The 19,063-nt window shown below is 39.5% G+C and overlaps 1 protein-coding gene and 1 long non-coding RNA gene across 4 annotated transcripts in view; one reads left to right on the top strand and one right to left on the bottom strand.

Moving 5' to 3' along the window:
- Positions 1 to 14,528, top strand: part of LOC110834582 (uncharacterized) — a 163,861-nt gene extending 149,333 nt beyond the window's left edge. Inside the window, exon 5 of the long non-coding RNA XR_015535375.1 lies at positions 14,284 to 14,528. This is a non-coding gene — a long non-coding RNA (uncharacterized LOC110834582). The remainder of the gene's footprint in view (positions 1 to 14,283) is intronic.
- LOC110834581 (extracellular serine/threonine protein CG31145) overlaps positions 1 to 19,063 on the bottom strand; it is a 193,505-nt gene that overhangs the window by 141,702 nt on the left and 32,740 nt on the right. The gene's annotated exons all lie outside the window — the stretch shown is intronic.

Raw genomic sequence — 19,063 nt, 5'->3', positions numbered from 1 at the left:
ACCGATTACTACAACCGTGTGGTTTACCTACAGCAGAAACCTAAGATCCTAGTACATGAAATGGTAGATAAGTGTCACTTTTAAAATTCTGAAGCACAGAGAAAAGAAGAGTTGCCGCAGACGCTACATCTAACAGGGAAAACTCGTACATTTTCGGCCATGCGGGTTCCCAGGCAGTGCCCGCTTGTCCTTCTGGTAAATGTATACTGAAGACAGGAAGTGGAGAATGCAGGGGATGGATGATACGTGGAGCAGTGAGAGAAATTAAACAACGTCTTACTGCATTAGACTGGAATCTTTGATTTGGACATTAAAATAATCTCATTAATATTTAAAAATTGAGTTTTGCCTAAAACAACTAAATTGTCTAAATTAAAAACTTGTTTAATTGTTTATTTTAACCGTCTAATCACAATAAAATGTTTTATTAAATATTACAATATTATTACTATAATTAACATTTAATATTTAAAATATTTTAAAATATATATTAAAATGATGCTCTTTCTATCGAAATGTTCGATTTACAATTAGAGCATCATTTTCACGACATGTTTCGGTTTTCAATGAACCATCTTCAGGTGTATAATCGATATAAATTCAAATGTAATATTCTAAATGCAATTCTTCGTCAGATGTCCATTAAATATCGGAAAGTTATCCTCTTCTAGATCAATTGTACTTTGTTATCACATTCAACGTTGTTTCGTAAATGTATGTCGCGTATAGCGTGATCTTGCGTGGGTGAAATGTTTGTAGTGGTTTTTTATAATCGGCCTGTAAATTAAATAATAATTTTATAAAGACTAAATGAATATTACAGTTAGAAAACAAAATAATATATTGAGGAATTTATCACCTCATAAATTAAAAACATCAACTGAAAAGTGCTGTTTGGAAAAATTATCCCTAGACGAAGATGATTGTCTTCTGGGTTGTCTGGTAGAAGTTTACTGACGTTTCGGAGGTCCTTTCTGCCTCCATCATGAGGGCGATTTTAAAAAGTTCAGAACAAATAAATTTGTTATCTTTTTCAATGTCAGTTACTGAACGCAGAGAATGTACCGCAAAATCTATGCATGCAAGTTAGTGAACTAACGTCACTCTTTGTCGAATATTGATTTTAGAAACAGTCTATGTAAATGTCAGAAGCAGTAGGCTTCGAAATTGCACGACACGATAGCTTATGATTATTTTTGAAGCACAACATGACCGACCATACTTGTTTCAAATAATATGGCATGTCAGCGTTTAGCCTGACGTTTGGCACGACCTACGAGGAGGACTCGACGTCGACGACCAGCTACCGCCCTCGTGTGTGAGCCGGAGAACAACACACTTCTATAGCTTCCAATTGAAACTTTCGCTGTAATCTCACAATTCATGAAGTATATATTTATTATCTTTTTTACAGTATTATTATTTCATACAGTAACATCCTGTAATCCTGGGATCTCGGGTTCGATTCCCGGCGGTGCCAGAATTTATTTATAACTTGTGTTGGGCAAGGCCGTGGTCTAGGCAACACGGAGTTTTCCTCCGGGGGCTTCCCCGGTTTCTCCGTGTCATCCCAACAATTACTCCATTCACACGCAGAAGAAGGCAATGGCAAACCACTTCTGGATCATCTGCCAAGAACGTATATGAACAGGTCCCAGTCCGAGAAAAAGGATGGAAGGATCCTGTTCATATGGACCTGTCGTCAGACAGAACACTAAATAATAATAAGATGAGGTGGTCTAGCGGTTAGAACGCTGGCCTTGTAATCATGGGGTCTCGGGTTCGATTCCCGGCGGTGCCCGAATTTATAACTTGTGTTGGGCAAGGCCGTGGTCTAGGCATCACGGAGTTTTCCTCCGGGGGCTTCCCCGGTTTCAATTACTCCATTCACACACAGAAGAAGGCAATGGCAAACCACTTCTGGATCATCTGCCAAGAACGTATATGAACAGGTCCCAGTCCGAGAAAAGGATGGAAGGATCCTGTTCATATGGACCTGTCGTCAGACAGAACACTAAATAATAATAACAGTAATATTTATAACAATTTAAAAAGGCGTTTAGACACAGTGGCATTCCTGACTGATGTAGGTTTGATTTTACAAAAACGTATCAGAATTAAATTTCTTCATATTTTCCTTCCGAGCCTAAATATGGGGTTCGTGTGAAATTGGAGTCGAAATTATATGATGCTACCGAATACCATGACGTCATAAACCCTTAAAATCCCTGTGGTAACTTCATGTATCACTTTCTTTAGTAATCATTATCTTTGATTTATATATTTGAAGATTTTGTATGTTTAAATGTATCCACGTGTCCTGTCACTAATATATTTCCTTTAATTACCCTAATAATATTTCATTAACATAAACCATTAGGCTCTTCGTAATGCAACTGTCACAAAACAGAACCTTCGCGCATTACACAACCCACACAAATGAGACATGTCGCCTTAGACCAAATCATTAAGCACGAGGTACCATTTGAAGTTTGTGATTCGAAAAAATATTGTAATGATTTTTTCTGTTAACCACGCGAAATTCTTATCTTCCGCACGCAAAACAGTCAGCTGAAAGAAAAATGTGCCTGACTTGAGCGACACGATCATTAATCATCTTGAATTTGACGGTGTCTAATTGCCTTCTAATTCTGTGGCTAACACGCCACGTCTTAGCGCCTCAGATAGCTTTCCTTCGACAATTTTATGTCGTCATATTTCAGCTCGAAAAGGGTGATGGTATGTCACTGCTATACGCTCTTTGCCAGATACAGAGAATGACAAATTACAGTTTTTATTTCGTATACGTCAAACATTTTCCATAAACGATACTCCTGTCTTCTGTGCACGCCTCGTATGATAGTTCCGATTTGTACTCTCAAGTGAAAAACAGCGCAGTGGATCATTACTTTGATGTTCTGCCGTGTCCAACTTTGAATTTAAATGACACCGGCTCTCCAGATAGGTTTTCGTGCGCAGAAGGTTTAGTTGTAAAAGCCAAATGCTAGCTGATGATCAATCTCCCATATCCTACTACGTACATATACTATAACACGGCACAGTTACTTATTACAACCTCGATATAAAATCATATTTGAGATCGCACTGCATTAAACCGATTTACATTGTTCAGTTAATTAAAGGATAAGTAAAGATTTCAATTTTTGTCGTACATCATCACCTAATTTAAACTTTCGTTCCTATAAAATAACTTACGGATATTCATCCTACATTTTTTGCAATTAATTCTTGTATATAAGCAAGCGTATATATATTTTTATGTTATAAAAAATTGTAATTTTTCGTCGTCGCCAACCTATTTGTAGTCAAAAATGACGTCACCAAACAAACATTTGTTTACTCGCCACTGTTGTAATACTCATAAGATATATTACGATTACGAAAACTGACTTTATGATCGATTTTAAGACGAAGATTTGCAAGGGTGGGGCTGGACGTAGAAAGTTGACTGACCAAGAACAGTTGGCCTCTCAACAGCGACGTAAAGAACTAAAACATCAGAACTATTTAACACAAGGGGAAAAAAACACTGAAAAACGAAGTATTAAATATCAACAGAAATTGATAGACGAAAGGAGCTCCGAAAGTAGCGCTTTCCGCTAGTTATTAATAAATGTTTAACCATGGCAAGTGAAAACAATGCAGTGAAACAACAGTCTCCATGTATGGCCTGATATGTACACGTGCTTCTATACAACGCAGCAAAATAGATGTTTTCGTGTTAACGCTTAGCACCTTCCGTAATTAAGCAAAGATAAACACAAGAGAGATTGAACAATCAGGTGTCCGCTCACGCTAGAGCGTAAAGAACGCTTACAAATGTAAATAATTCTCTGTGTAGAAGCATCTCGCCTTAAGAACGTGTGGGGAAGAGGATGTTAGTATGTAAGCATTCTTATCTTTGGCATTACTAAGAAGTGTGATCACCTCCGCGCTCAGGGCCTGCCGGGAATAAAACCCCGATCATCAACCCCACAAACAGTCATTACAATGACTTTACTTGTCCTGGTTCGTCTTTTGGATACAACGTAATTATCTAACGTATAAACTGTATTACATTTTACTGTTTGTTGTAAATTATATAAATCATTTGGTCCAATGCGCGCACAAAAACGCGTTTCTGGATAACCTACTCCTCCTCTAAAATGAAAAACCTTTCGCTTACGACTAACGCACTAAAACTACGAAGCAATGTTAAATAATTCGCCGAGTTCTTCACCCGCTGTAACACAAAATGTTCATCCATAACATACATCCTACCTTCCGCACTTAATGGTTTTAGTAACGTTGCGTTATAAGCGCGTCTGTCCGTCCGTCCGTCCCTCTATCTACCGTTGCCTAGTTTCTGCTTATCCACCATAATTTCCACCAACTAATAATTAATGTTGAACTATAAGTAAAATTCTCCGTTGCAGCTGGAGATTACCTGATACTCTTACTTTAATATGCTGGGAGTAATTTAGCAAGAGTTTCATACGTAACATAATTTTAAAGCAGCTTTCTATTTTCTTAAAAATACAAAAATGGCAAGACTACTCATCTACTTAGTAACATACGGTAAGACGTGTTAAGAAATAAGAGAACATACGAACATAAGAATTCCTATATCGATACAGAATTCATGATATCGATTCCCAACGTTTTGTCTGTTTTATACAATCCCAGTTCTCCCTAATATATCTTGCTTAACTTTAAGCAGCTGTGACCAACTCCACTGAGCAGGGTACTTCCTAAGAATCTGATAGTTGCTGAAGTAGTCAAAAAATGCCTCGTCTCTTACGGATCCTGAAGGTTCATCACCGTGCTCAAAACAGCCCCCGTCTTGAGCATACTTAATCCATTTCAACTTTATAACCAGTTATGCTGAAAGTAATACTTACTTCTAGTTTCATATCTCAAGAGTTACTAGCAGAATTTCCTGACGGCCGCTTGTCCTTAGGAAATCATTCATTCTGTCAGCATCTTGATATACTTGGCATCAAAACCGCAATTCTAAGGCCAGCTTTGTATGCATTTACAAAGAAAACCCACCAGGCTTCAGCGCGTTTATATCACTGTCCAATTCTTTCTCTTGCACCTGTCATGAACCAAGGATATATGGGAGCTACCATTTCCTTCCAGCTACATACGAAATGGCATTTAGACTCAGTTGCGTGCAGTCTGTTTGCCGATGTTTCAAATGTCCTCGACCATTTTTGGACCACAGGCTTGATACAAATCTCCCATCCCTTATTCATTCTTGGCTCATTCAACGATGATTTTCTGAACTGCTTAAGTTAAAAACACATTCACGTATCAGGGTGAATATTGAATCCTTTTGAATTTATGGTATGCAGTCCCGCACAACCGTTATACACTCTTACTTAAAAACATATATCTATATTTCGTACCACTGTCGGTATGATGAATCGCGCAACAACCCAGAAGACAGAAATCTTCATCGCCCTGATGATGGAGGCAGTATGACCTCTGAAACGTTGGTAAACATCTACCATACTACACAGCGCAACAACCCAGAAGACAGAAATCTTCATCGCCCTGATGACGGAGGCAGTATGACCTCTGAAACGTTGGTAAACATCGACCAGACTATACAGCGCAACAACCCAGAAGACAGAAATCTTCATCGCCCTGATGACGGAGGCAGTATGACCTCTGAAACGTTGGTAAACATCGACCAGACTACACAGCGCAACAACCCAGAAGACAGAAATCTTCATCGCCCTGATGACGGAGGCAGTATGACCTCTGAAACGTTGGTAAACATCGACCAGACTACACGGCGCAACAACCCAGAAGACAGAAATCTTCATCGCCCTGATGACGGAGGCAGTATGACCTCCGAAACGTTGGTAAACATCGACCAGACTATACAGCGCAACAACCCAGAAGACAGAAATCTTCATCGCCCTGATGACGGAGGCAGTATGACCTCTGAAACGTTGGTAAACATCGACCAGACTACACAGCGCAACAACCCAGAAGACAGAAATCTTCATCGCCCTGATGACGGAGGCAGTATGACCTCTGAAACGTTGGTAAACATCGACCAGACTACACGGCGCAACAACCCAGAAGACAGAAATCTTCATCGCCCTGATGACGGAGGCAGTATGACCTCTGAAACGTTGGTTAACATCGACCAGACTACACGGCGCAACAACCCAGAAGACAGAAATCTTCATACTCATCGCCCTGATGACGGAGGCAGTATGACCTCCGAAACGTTGGTAAACATCGACCAGACTACACAGCGCAACAACCCAGAAGACAGAAATCTTCATCGCCCTGATGACGGAGGCAGTATGACCTCCGAAACGTTGGTAAACATCGACCAGACTACACAGCGCAACAACCCAGAAGACAGAAATCTTCATACTCACCGCTGTGAAAACCTCAAATCTTACATAGGAACATATTACCTTCATCTTCAGGGCTGTCTTCTCCGAAACCCTGGTTGCCTATCTACAACCTCGCGCGGCGTTACTGCCCCGAAGAGCTACATAAAGCCTGAACATTTGCACCAGTGAACTTGCATATGCGTGTCAATGACTTGATGCCTCCCGCAGAGCTCCATGCTAGGAAGGCGTCAGACAAAGACCACCACACCCACCCCGTCCTAGACAATTAATTATTCTTCTGTCACCACATGCCAGTAACTGCCAACAAAACGCAATATATCTGTCTCCATATCACGGAGATAAGCTGCTGGTTGTCGGTACTTTACAGTGGAATTCCTCAGTCGCTGCATCCATGTACAGCTCAACATAATTTCATACCGATCTATAACTCAGCTTAATAAATGATTGATTTATTGATTAAATCCATCTAAACTGAGTGAGGAGTTCCAACAGATAACGTGAGTAAAACAAACACAGAGTTGTTTAAACTTGTTACGCCTGCGTTCGACACTGTAGGCATCACGTCGTGCATTATGTAGAAAGCCAGACGAAATTCAAAACCAAAATAATTCCATAATCTGCCTTACGATCCCTAGGCATTTTACGCAGTACTGGACTCGGTACATTGCCTGTAGAGTATGCCCTCTTAAAAGAACAGAACATCGCCATAAAGACGTAATGTGCAGTGTCTGTGTGACACGTCCCAGGCTGAACACTGAGTTCGCTTGGCTGCTGACGGGAAAGCCAACTCAGCACACAGTCGATATCTCGCCTTATCTACACGTAATTCCTATAAGGGTGCTATTATACATCCTAATAGCATAATAATTTGTGACCATTTTGACATTACAAGGAAATGAATCCACTTCGACTGTTTACCCTGATTATTTATAAGATTACAGACGCATATTTAACTTCATTCCACCTTCAAAGAAAATGTATTAAATTTGTATCTTATATGCGTCATGTTTGTGTTTGATTAAATATATTTATTTTGTTTACAGTCTATACACAAACGTTTGAAGTTTATTGGTGTTGTAAAAATTATATAATATTAAAACATTTTATTGTGTAAAATATTACTCATTCCAAGAAAATAATTAAACATTAATTCCACAGATAAATGTAACGTCTGACTACAATAAACAACTTACCATGAAAATGGAAAGCTACAAACAGAACTACGGATCATTATAATATATTGCATCAAATATCTAATAGCTTTTAAAATATTTTAAATTGATAAAAACCTGAAGACGACGGTATTACCCGTCGAAACATGTCGTTTTAATAAAAGCGCTAAAAAAATATAATGTAAAATCGTATTTACGATTAAGAGCGCTAATATAATATTTTACACAATAAAATGTTTTAATATTATATAATTTTTACAACACCAATAAACTTCAAACGTTTGTGTATAGACTGTACAAAATATATATATATAAAATGTATTAAGTATTTTTGCATTTTCGCAAACCGTAATAGGAAAATACACTCGCAAACAACGAGGCTAACATTCACTGTGTTTATTAGCTCAGGCTACTTGGCATGTACGCGATTCAAGTCTCTTCCGAGGCAATGTTTTCGTGGTTCTACTCAACCCCTCCAGGGGAATGCGGTCCTCGTCATTTCCTGTGCTGGCTTGACTACATATGTATCGTCATGCCAGCTCATCACTTCCGAAGCTAATGAGCGCTGTAGTCAACACTGCGTCATTAAATAAAACGAAGGTGTTATTCAGAATCAAGGTCAGAGATATCGTGACTTCGCAGTACTGACAACCAGCGCAACTGAAGATCGACACATCTCCAAAAGCAAATTTGTCAAGATACTATTCACACTAGCTGACATTCGCTTTCATATTTACGAACGTGTTGACATCTTGTAAACCCAAAGGAAAACAACTCCCTCGGCTAATTACAATTAGCATTTATTACAGAGGACTTTCAGACGCTGTCACAACACCTCGACCTAAGAAATTCTAACAACAACTTGCGACAACTATTTCATTCGAATGTTTCTATCTACGTGGTCAACGGTGATGAAAACCAGAATTTCAAACGGCCAACTGTCATTTATTGACACATTTCTGTGCATGATTCCTGCCAATCATTGTACAGCCACAGATGACTTCGAGTTATTTTTTTTATTTAGTGTTCTGTCTGACGACAGGTCCATATGAACAGGATCCTTCCATCCTTTTCTCGGACTGGGACCTGTTCATATACGTTCTTGGCAGATGATCCAGAAGTGGTTTGCCATTGCCTTCTTCTGTGTGTGAATGGAATAACTGTTGGGATGCCACGGAGGAAAACTCCGTGTTGCCTAGACCACGGCCTTGCCCAACACAAGTTATAAATTCGGGCACCGCCGGGAATCGAACCCGAGACCCCAGGATTACAAGGCCAGCGTTCTAACCGCTAGACCACCTCATCTTATTATTATTTAGTGTTCTGTCTGAGGACAGGTCCATGTGAACAGGATCCTTCCATCCTTTTCTCGGACTGGGACCTGTTCATATACGTTCTTGGCAGATGATCCAAAAGTGGTTTGCCATTGCCTTCTTCTGTGTGTGAATGGAGTAATTGTTGGGATGCCACGGTTAAACCGGGGAAGCCCCCGGAGGAAAACTCCGTGTTGCCTAGACCACGGCCTTGCCCAACACAAGTTATAAATTCGGGCACCGCCGGGAATCGAACCCGAGACCCCAGGATTACAAGGCCAGCATTCTAACCGCTAGACCACCGTGGCTACTTGGAGTTATTATCACATATAAAATAGTCTCATGAAAGATGGGTTGTCGCATCGTATAGTCTGGTAGAAGATTACCGACGTTTCAGAGATGCTTGCTGAACAATTGAAATCTCAGAAACAGTCTGTTATCAGGACCCGGATGGTTTAGTAGACTGTACAGTGCAGTGGGAGTGGTTGAGGGGGTGGGCGTGGCATGTCGGATCAGTGTAACGTGTTGAAACCCTGCGGTGTGACACACACATCTTTAGTGACGAAATGAGGCGAATTTCCCAGGGTACGTATAGCTAACGTGTACACGCTCGATTTCAACACATTCGTTTTTCCTTGCATGGGGAAGGGACAGACGCCATTGTTCCCAACGCCAACGTACGAAGAAACCAAGCAACCGGAAGATTATTCTGTTAAGGTTACAACGACCTGGCGGCAAACCGAACTATTTAGCCTCGAAATTAATTCTAAACACGCAACATTCTTCACAAATTCCTCACAGTAAATTCAATTCAATTAATTTATTTACGTGTTTGCCAACAGCAAGAAGCCAATAACAGGCAAACACTGATAATATATACAATAATAGTGAAATAATATTGGATAATATTACACAAACGGATTAACTAAACTTATACATGTACAGTATTAAATATAACTGCCAAGTACAGGCAAACCCAAAATAGAAACAATATTAACACAGAGCAAAAAATGAAGAAATATAAATAAAAACAAATAATCCACCTAGGGAACACTAAAATAATTGTACATCGTTAAGGAAATACAAAAAAAAAACAGATAACGAAGCTAGATCATTTCCCTTGTTGAGAACGTTCGCTCAAGGGAGACAATGTTTATGCTAAATACGTCCAAAGATTTACATACGTCATTTGCAGTGATGACGCACCTCGCTGAAGGACTATGCCTTAGTGCACTGTTCACACTAAAAGTAGAAAATTCTCTTATTTGCCTCGCCGGCACACGTAAACCAACAGTGTCCAAGATGGAATGGCAATTTATTTTGCCCTTAAATACATTAATAAGAAATAACGCATCGAGATGTCGTCGTCTGGAATAAAGTGTTCTAAAATTTAAAGTAGATAGGATCAGTTCATATTTTCGGGGGATATTAAACTGGAAAAATCGGTAATTGCATAAACTGGCAAATTTCCTTTGAATATTTTCTAATTTATTAGAATCTGTCTGTGTAAGATTATTCCAAACGACCGAGGCATACTCAAGCTTTGACCTAATTAAAGCATTATATAAAACAACAAGGCTGTCTAGAGAGGAAAAATTATAAGTAATAAAACGAATAAGCCCTAAGGTTCTTAGTGCCTGGGAAAGTAAACAGAATAAAGAAGTGATTAGTAAAAATAGTTATCACAAAACATGTTTGTCGGTTTCGTCAGTATTTGGCAGCAACACTATTTGATAATCTGTTCCGTTTAACAAGGAACGTTAGTTAAATCAGGGATTCAGCAACAGATATTTTCGTAATTATCACAGTGTCAAGTATCTCACTAATGGCTGATTTTTCACAAAACGTTGAGTAATATGTGAATCGTATTGCATCAAAGAGACTAATTTAGCAGCGTTTTAATAATATGCCACGACGTTACAATAAACTGTCCTGCAGCCCAAGGGTCAATAAGAGGGGATTAATGTAGCCCCAGGTCTAAAAGAGGTTAATTAAGCCCTCCCCTAACTCCTCGCAAGAAAACCCACTACATTACACACCACAAAAGACAGCAGATAAAAGTCCAATGGTAATTATAGGCCCCACCTACTTCAACGATCAACATTTCTTCATTTTGTATTTGTGTCTCACATGATTATCGCCTTAAAATTATATTACTTCCTTAAACAGGATTTAGCCAGTTGATCTTTGTAATGGTGAAGCTTTCTGTTTTCTTAGCGGTACGGACTGAATTCTTAAATATTATGTAGACAAGCTTTGGCTTCAAAGTGTTGGACATAACTGTGAAATAATATTGTAAAATCAGAATAGTTAATTATATCTCAAGTTTGGTAGACTTATCTCTTACAATTCTGTTCCTTTTATAATAAAGATAATCCTTTGGTAGAAAATCGTGGTATATTAACTCTACATGTCACTGCGACAGCATATTCGTTCCTTTGAGAGACTATAATGACGTCACAAGTTCGATGTGACTCAAACCCAGATGCACTTTTCACTTTACGACTTAGCCATGATTGTCTTCTCTCACATGAGTCAAAATGAAGTCGGATAGTCAATATAAGAGAAGAATAAGAAGAAAGAAAAATTAATATCGAAGACCTGTATGCAGCTTGCCTAAAGGAACGTTATGCAAACATGATTCAACTTTGATTTTCCGTTCACATTGACAAAAAAAAAAGAAGACATTCCTTTAAAGCTTTATCGGTTTAGAAAGAAAATCAAGTCTTTCTAGAAAGAACTTTTAATCCTTCGGCTCTTTCAAGCCCTACCTACAGTTTAATAGTTCTTAAAGCGCTTGACAAAAACAAAGTCTGTTCAAAAATGTAGGTATTCCACCCACTGTAACGGACAGGAACCTTGATTTTTATACAGAACTGTAGGAACCAGTACATTTACCATTAGATCATAGCAAAATGTTACACCAAATAACTGTATGAAACAAACAACAGCCCTGATGTCTGGTACTCATCTTCAGATAAAAATCTAATAACAGAAGAACATAAAATGTTCAACGCAATTCAATGGATGACGTAGCTGTTCGCCCATTGCTGACTTGGAGGATTCCCCCCTCTCTCAGCAACCATCAAGTCAACCAAGACAAATGTCGTCTGTAATTACACTGACAAAAACTCAGATAACCGTTCTCGAGTGGCTGACTTGGAGGATTCCCCATCTGTCAGCAACCATCAAGTCAACCAAGACAAATGTCGTCTGTGATTACACTGACAAAAACTCGGATAACCGTTCTCGAGTGGCTGACTTGGAGGATTCCCCATCTCTGAGCAACCATCAAGTCAACCAATACAAATGTCGTCTGTAATTACACTGAAAAGAACTCAGATAACCGTTCTCGAGTGGCTGGCTTGGAGGATTCCCCATCTCTCAGCAACCATCAAGTCAACCAAGACAAATGTCGTCTGTAATTACACTGACAAGAACTCAGATAACCGTCCTCGAGTGGCTGACTTGGAGGATTCCCCATCTCTCAGCAACCATCAAGTCAACCAAGACAAATGTCGTCTGTAATTACACTGACAAAAACTCACATAACCGTTCTCGAGTGGCTGACTTGGAGGATTCCCCATCTCTCAGCAACCATCAAGTCAACCAAGACAAATGTCGTCTGTAATTGCACTGACAAAAACTCAGATAACCGTTCTCGAGTGGCTGACTTGGAGTATTCCCCCCTCTCTCAGCAACCATCAAGTCAACCAAGACAAATGTCGTCTGTAATTGCACTGACAAAAACTCAGATAACCGTTCTCGAGTGGCTGACTTGGAGTATTCCCCCCTCTCTCAGCAACCATCAAGTCAACCAAGACAAATGTCGTCTGTAATTACACTGACAAAAACTCACATAACCGTTCTCGAGTGGCTGCCTTGGAGGATTCCCCATCTCTCAGCAACCATCAAGTCAACCAAGACAAATGTCTGTAATTACACTGACAAAAACTCAGATAACCGTTCACGAGTGGTTACATGTGTACAGCCGAACGGAATCTAACAGGCGTTCCGCAGGGTTGCCAACGTGCCTGGAAATAATTATTTTCTTCTGTAAAGTGGGCGTTAAAATTGTCCGATTCAAATGAAAATTTAAATTACTGCACAATTTTAGGGAACGTTATCCAGTTTCAAGGTTCATAAAAATCAGCTTATCCCTCTCATAGTTATTTCATGCAAACGGACAGACGGACGGAGAAATTTTAACAGGCGCTTCGCATTGCCTTAAAACTGCCAAAAAGTGAATTTTATCTCAAAATGTCCACTTTATTGAAAATAGTAATTTGGTGCATATCCGAAATAATTGCGAGAAGTAATGTAGGCCTATTTCGGGCTTTGGTCGAAAGGCTAATGATAAAGCTATAACAACCTAAATCGAAATTGAAATAGCATCAATGTGCCCCCTTCCACCTATGACGGTTTACGGGGAAAAAACAACAACAATCCATCACATAAGCTCGTCGCATGCAGAATTGTAATCAACCATTCACAATCAATGGACGGACAAATAGGCGTTTTAATTACGTTTCTGGAAAGCGCTGGCTATTCATTAGTTACATGCTAATGAAGCCACTATAATGTCGAGATTAAAATGTATACATTCTATGTCTTTGTCCTGCTTTCTATGCACTCCATGTTAGTGAATCCTTTGCTGTTTGTTACCTTCGTATGCATATCGGTATTGTCACGTTAATAAAATTTGGCTTAATATTTGTCAAATGCCTCTCAGCTACAAAATTCGCTGTTCGTTCTGTCTCCATTGGAAAGAAACAAAGTCGATAAGAGACAGTAATTCTTTTATCATCGGATTATTTCTTGTTTCGTAAAATCTGCATTACTCTTAAGCACGAGACGGTAAGATACTTCGGCAGGAGATCGATAGATATTTTCCTCAGTCTCTCAATTTGATAATCAATCATCTTATCATGTGATCATGGTGACGGATCTATTTTAGACCATAATTTAAAACTTTAAAATGATTAAAAGCAGGCAATTTTAAGTAATTACAACAGATCCGTGGTTATTCACAGGCTTTATTCTGCCTAGAATATTTACATGGAAGAGACTGTTCCTTCTCCTGCCAACTTACATCAAACTGTAAAAACTCTGTGGAAGACAATTGAAAGAGATTCTCACCGCACAGAAATAATTTGTTTGTGGAGACAACCCAAATACGCCTCCAGGAAGACAACTTTCAGTGAGTCGAGATTATGCAACTGGTTATAAAGATGTCTTTTATCTGGGCCAATAGGACAGTTTCTTCAAACCTTATAACAAGTTGGAGTCCAAGATACTACTCCATTTTGCGTACTTTACATTATAAAGTACTATTAATGTTCTTTCAGGCTGTTTCCGTATGGGGTACATGCTCCACGCAGTAACTTTTAAACCAGATGTTATCATCTTTTACAGACCTAGGGCCACAGACAACCTTTCTTATCGATTCCCTGGCAGAAAAGTTATAAATGAAGACTACTGAAGCTCCATGGTAACGTATTAAAATGCCACTAACTTACTAGTACAAACAGGTTCTCATATTACTCTGTAACTTTCTTTAACAAAATCAGTTGTTATTCAGATAATCAACATTATTCTTTATGTAATGTGCATAATAAATAATGCAGTGGAATAGATGCGTAGGCTACTATTCTTTAATTTGTCAGGGGCACTGAATAAAACCATGAAACCGCCTTGTAAGCTAATGTACGAGGTGCGATCGGAAAGTTTCAAGACTGTGTCAATAGAGGGCGAACCGGATGTAGTACGAGCTTCTTCCTTTAGGGGGTGCGGCCTACATTCATAGTGAATCAGTGTGCCAGCTGGCATCATCGAATTAGCAGTTGTTTCTTAGTTACGGGCGTTTTGGTAGTGCATTACACCGACCCTCCTGCGATTTCGGAATGGCGGATTTTCATGAACAAATCAAATTTTTCCAAAGACTCGCCAAAACGGCTACGGAAACCTATGAAATGCTAAAGCAAGCATTTGCGGAGTCCGCAATGGGTCGTGCACAAACTTTTGTGTGGCATTCACGTTTTAAAAATGGCCGAACCTCTGTCGATGATGACGAGCGTTCTGGACGACCATCTTCGAGCACAACGCCCGAAAATGTTACGAAGATTCGGCAGGCCATTCACGAAGACTTGTGCGACATTGTTGGGATAGGCTATGGGACCTGTCAGCTGATTCTAAAGGAAGAACTCCACATGCGACGCATCATGACAACGCGCCAGCGCACACCGCCCTCAAAGTTCGGCAGTTTTTGGCTTCAAACACCATGGCCGTCATCCCGCACCCTCCTTAGCTCCGTGTGACTTCTTCCTCTTCCCAAAGATGAAAATTCAGCTAAAGGGAAGGAGATTTGAGACGATAGAAGAGATTCAGGCAGAATCGCAGATGGTGCTTGACAGGCTGACAAAGAAAGATTTCCAGGGATGCTTCCAGGCTTGGCAGCGGCGCTGGGATCGTTGTGTTCACTCCCAGGGGAACTACTTAGAGGGTGATGGATGAATTTAATACCTGAGATAAGTGTACGGGTTTTTATACGCGCAGTCTTGAAACCTTTCGATCGCACCTAGGCTGGCTGGCAGTTGGCATATGTTTTTGTAATGGTCAACCAAGCTCGGAGATATATTTCGATAAGTATACACCACGCCGAATGGTCGCTGCCTCTGCTTAGGATGGCAAGGGTTGTAGGGTGTGGTGTGTGGTATGTATTAAGGGGGGGGGGGGAGGAGCTCAGGGTCGGTTTGGACGCAGTGGCGAAGACAAAAATTTGTACCACTACTCCGGGTCGTTCAGCCCGCTGTATCCACTGAGTTATGCTAGCTCACTGCACTAATTCAGGATGTCCCAAACAGTACCTGCCCTCTTTTAAAGATTATATCCAGAATAAAAAAACACTGTAAGAATCAGTTCACGGCATTTTGTATCCGAAATCAAGAGACATATCAGTAAATGTATTTATTTGAAAGGTAACAGTTTATTTAATGATCCTGGCGACGTGTGTAAAATGGCGGACCAACTAAAAGCAACGAGTTTGATATAATTCGACAGTGACAACTCTTTTATTCTGCGAATGTTCGCAGATTTCATTTCTGAAAACATTTCAAATGAAATCGCCCCAAGGGCACACCAATAAAACATACGTTAAAACCAGTTGATCCCGTGTATTTGTATTTACGAGTTGGACTGTCGCACTGCAATCAATCACCCTGCACCAGTGTTATTATAGCTTATTAACCCGCGTATGTACAGTTTCACGTTTTTTCTCCTTTGCGTCCCAGAAGTAAAAACGCGTTTCTAATTACCGTAATTATTAGTCGTCATCTCATACTAAGATCTGGTTGTATACACAGTATCAACGAGAAAACAACATATCAAGCAAAGCAGCTGCCAATGTATCGGAGACCGATTTCTTTCACAAGGATTCTCAATGTCGAAGTGATAAATAAATTTATGATAAATTCGATTCGACGCTTGTGAGAAGACGCCTGCTGATTCGATTTCAAATCAAAGACTAATGCCAACGAAGAAAATTCAAAGTTATTGAAAATATTAACATAATTTAATGAACAGTACTGGACTATTGTGAACTAAACTTGTACAAAAATCTGTACACTACAGCAAGCCCTTGTTTAACATATACGTCGATTACTCTTTCGATAAACCTCCCGGTACGTATAAAGCGGGAATCGAACAGGGCCCGAGTAATTATCACTACTGTTTCGTACTCTGGTAGTCCCGAGTTCGACCCAGGGATCGGTTATCCCAATGTTTCTTTGGTTTTTCTTGATCCCTCCAGACAAACTCAGGGATTTATTTATTAATCCTTAATATCCTAATTGTTACTATACGTACAACCTGCATTCACAATCAATAATCCTAAATACTGATTATGTTTCGTATCATTTTCAGAACAAACAGAGATAATTTCCTTAAACAGCGTTTACAAGCTCATCTTTGTAATGAATTGTTGTGTTTTCTTTGCGGTACAGACTGAATTCTTAAACTTATCGAGACGAGCTTCGACTTCAAAGGGCTAATCATCCAATCATTCGACGCCGTATAGTATGAGCTACTGTAAGCGTCATTAAATAAAAAAAAATCATAAATCATATAAAATGGCTATACTTTCTCAGAGATTACTGTTCCGTGTAATTACAGAGTAGGATTTTCAATATGTGGAGAATGACAATTTCACTTTTCTTGAAATCTTGCCATTTATAGCGATTCAATATTCCACTTCTGCACGCATCTGATCTGACAGTCAAACCTACTTCGGTTCTTCTACTGACGTGTATATTCTACGTGGTACACCGATGTGCCTACTCAAACTTTAACTTATTCGTACCTAATAATTATGCAACCAGCAGCAATACGGCTTTAGGCTTGACTGCTTTTAAACTCCGACCTGAGTAAAGCAGTTCAAATCGTGGTTCAGTTTCCTTCTATTTCCAGCACTAATGTTTAAAGTACATCGTGTAACAGAATGACTTGTCATTTCTAAACGAGACGTTACATCACAGAGTGTATGCGGATTAAGTCACTTTTATCTCTCATGGTTATCTATCTGTACATTTAATTTTAAAACTTTTTTAAAATATTCTCCGTCTCACACAACAGACGGCATCCGACACAATTTTTACCTTAAAAATTTACATTGTACGACAGAATTTCAAGGTCATTAGCATGTGTGGCAGACGATTTAACAATCACGATAACAAATTAACAAACAATTCGCGCGCCTGGTTCCAGGTTGTCTCGAGCCAGATGTGACCCGCGGGCCGCCACTTTGATCACGCTTCATTAACTTAGAGAACAACAAATACAAATCTATACAATATCAAACATAATAGGCCTACGTGTTAAAAGTCTGCATTCGTTTGGAAGGAGAGATGCAACGATTACACTGGGCCACCTCACACTGGTTCTGCCACATATAGGATAACGCCTGCAGTGGCGTGCAAACTACTCAGAACTTTCTTAACACCTTAATTAGAAACGTGATTCACAAAGCGAGTGATGTTGCGCTGAAATTACGAGGCGTACTAGTAATTTTCCAGTGCTGGTGTATAAGGCATATAATTTCGAGGGAGGCAAGCCTTAACATCTCAGGACGCGGAGACGATAAATAATATAAAATATGTATCACGTGACACCGTTTCGTGTGTAAAACCTAAATCTAACGACATGTAAGCATAATCCAATACCTGTTTCTTGCATTACAACAACTTTCATGTTTATAGAGTTTTGAACTGTCATCTTCAGTCTTCATTAATGATTACGTTTATTAATTATAACGTAGAAGATTAATCTAATGCAGACTTACGTCATTTCAGTACGTCACAGATTTCAGGTTCTAACTGCCGCGTGGTCTGGCAGAAGTTTACTGATGTTTCAAAGGTTCTAGCTGCCTCCATCATCACAGCTTCGAAATGTCGTGTTCTATTACCATAGTGCAATTTGTTTGGGTAGAAAAGGTTATCGCATTTTACGCCAGCATATAAAATGAATCTCAAATTTCGAATTGGAACCTACACAATTTTTTAAAACAAGAACACTCCTTGTGAAATGTAAAACTTCGGCTTTAGTGCACGTCCAATGTTGGAAGATACCTAACATTTCGGGGGGAAAAAAATTACACTTTCCATCTCCAGGGTGAATATTTTGGTTCGGCGTTTATGGAAGCCTGATACAGATCCGGAAATAGGCGACTGCAGTGTTTGCCGGAACTTTTGGATAATTTCATCATTCTCGCTTGTACTACGGTTTAAGAGTCTTATTTCACAGATTAGAGGAACCATGTTCAAGTCTCGGTCACAGAACAGGTATATTAATCGAGACTTGTAATTTCGCTTCGTTATTCCAAGTAAATGTATGTGTAATCTGCACTTTTCAAAAGCAAATGGCCTTCCCACGTAAACATTCTACCGCCTTTCACCTCCTCCTAAAATCCTTAATAAAATGTCATATTTCATCTTCAGCTGATTTTCTCTATTACCATGAATTTCCGATGACTTAGAGCTCTCTGCACACAATAAGTCACAGAACGTTGATATTCTTTGGACGGATGTGGAATGTGTGACACGCCATTTTTCCTACACTACCACATGCCACTCCATATCGCAAATGGCTCGCTCTTAGTGGGTATCTGTTGAACCACCCTCATATTTAACATCTGCAGCTGAAA

Source organism: Zootermopsis nevadensis, unplaced genomic scaffold (genome assembly GCF_977971745.1).
Source record: "Zootermopsis nevadensis isolate Lab colony 2312 unplaced genomic scaffold, Znev_1.0 Znev_ptg000016l, whole genome shotgun sequence".
In the NCBI taxonomy this organism is placed as follows: Eukaryota; Metazoa; Arthropoda; class Insecta; order Blattodea; family Termopsidae; genus Zootermopsis; species Zootermopsis nevadensis.
Note: the sequence above shows the minus strand (reverse complement) of the source record. Positions and strands in the feature narration are given on the sequence as shown.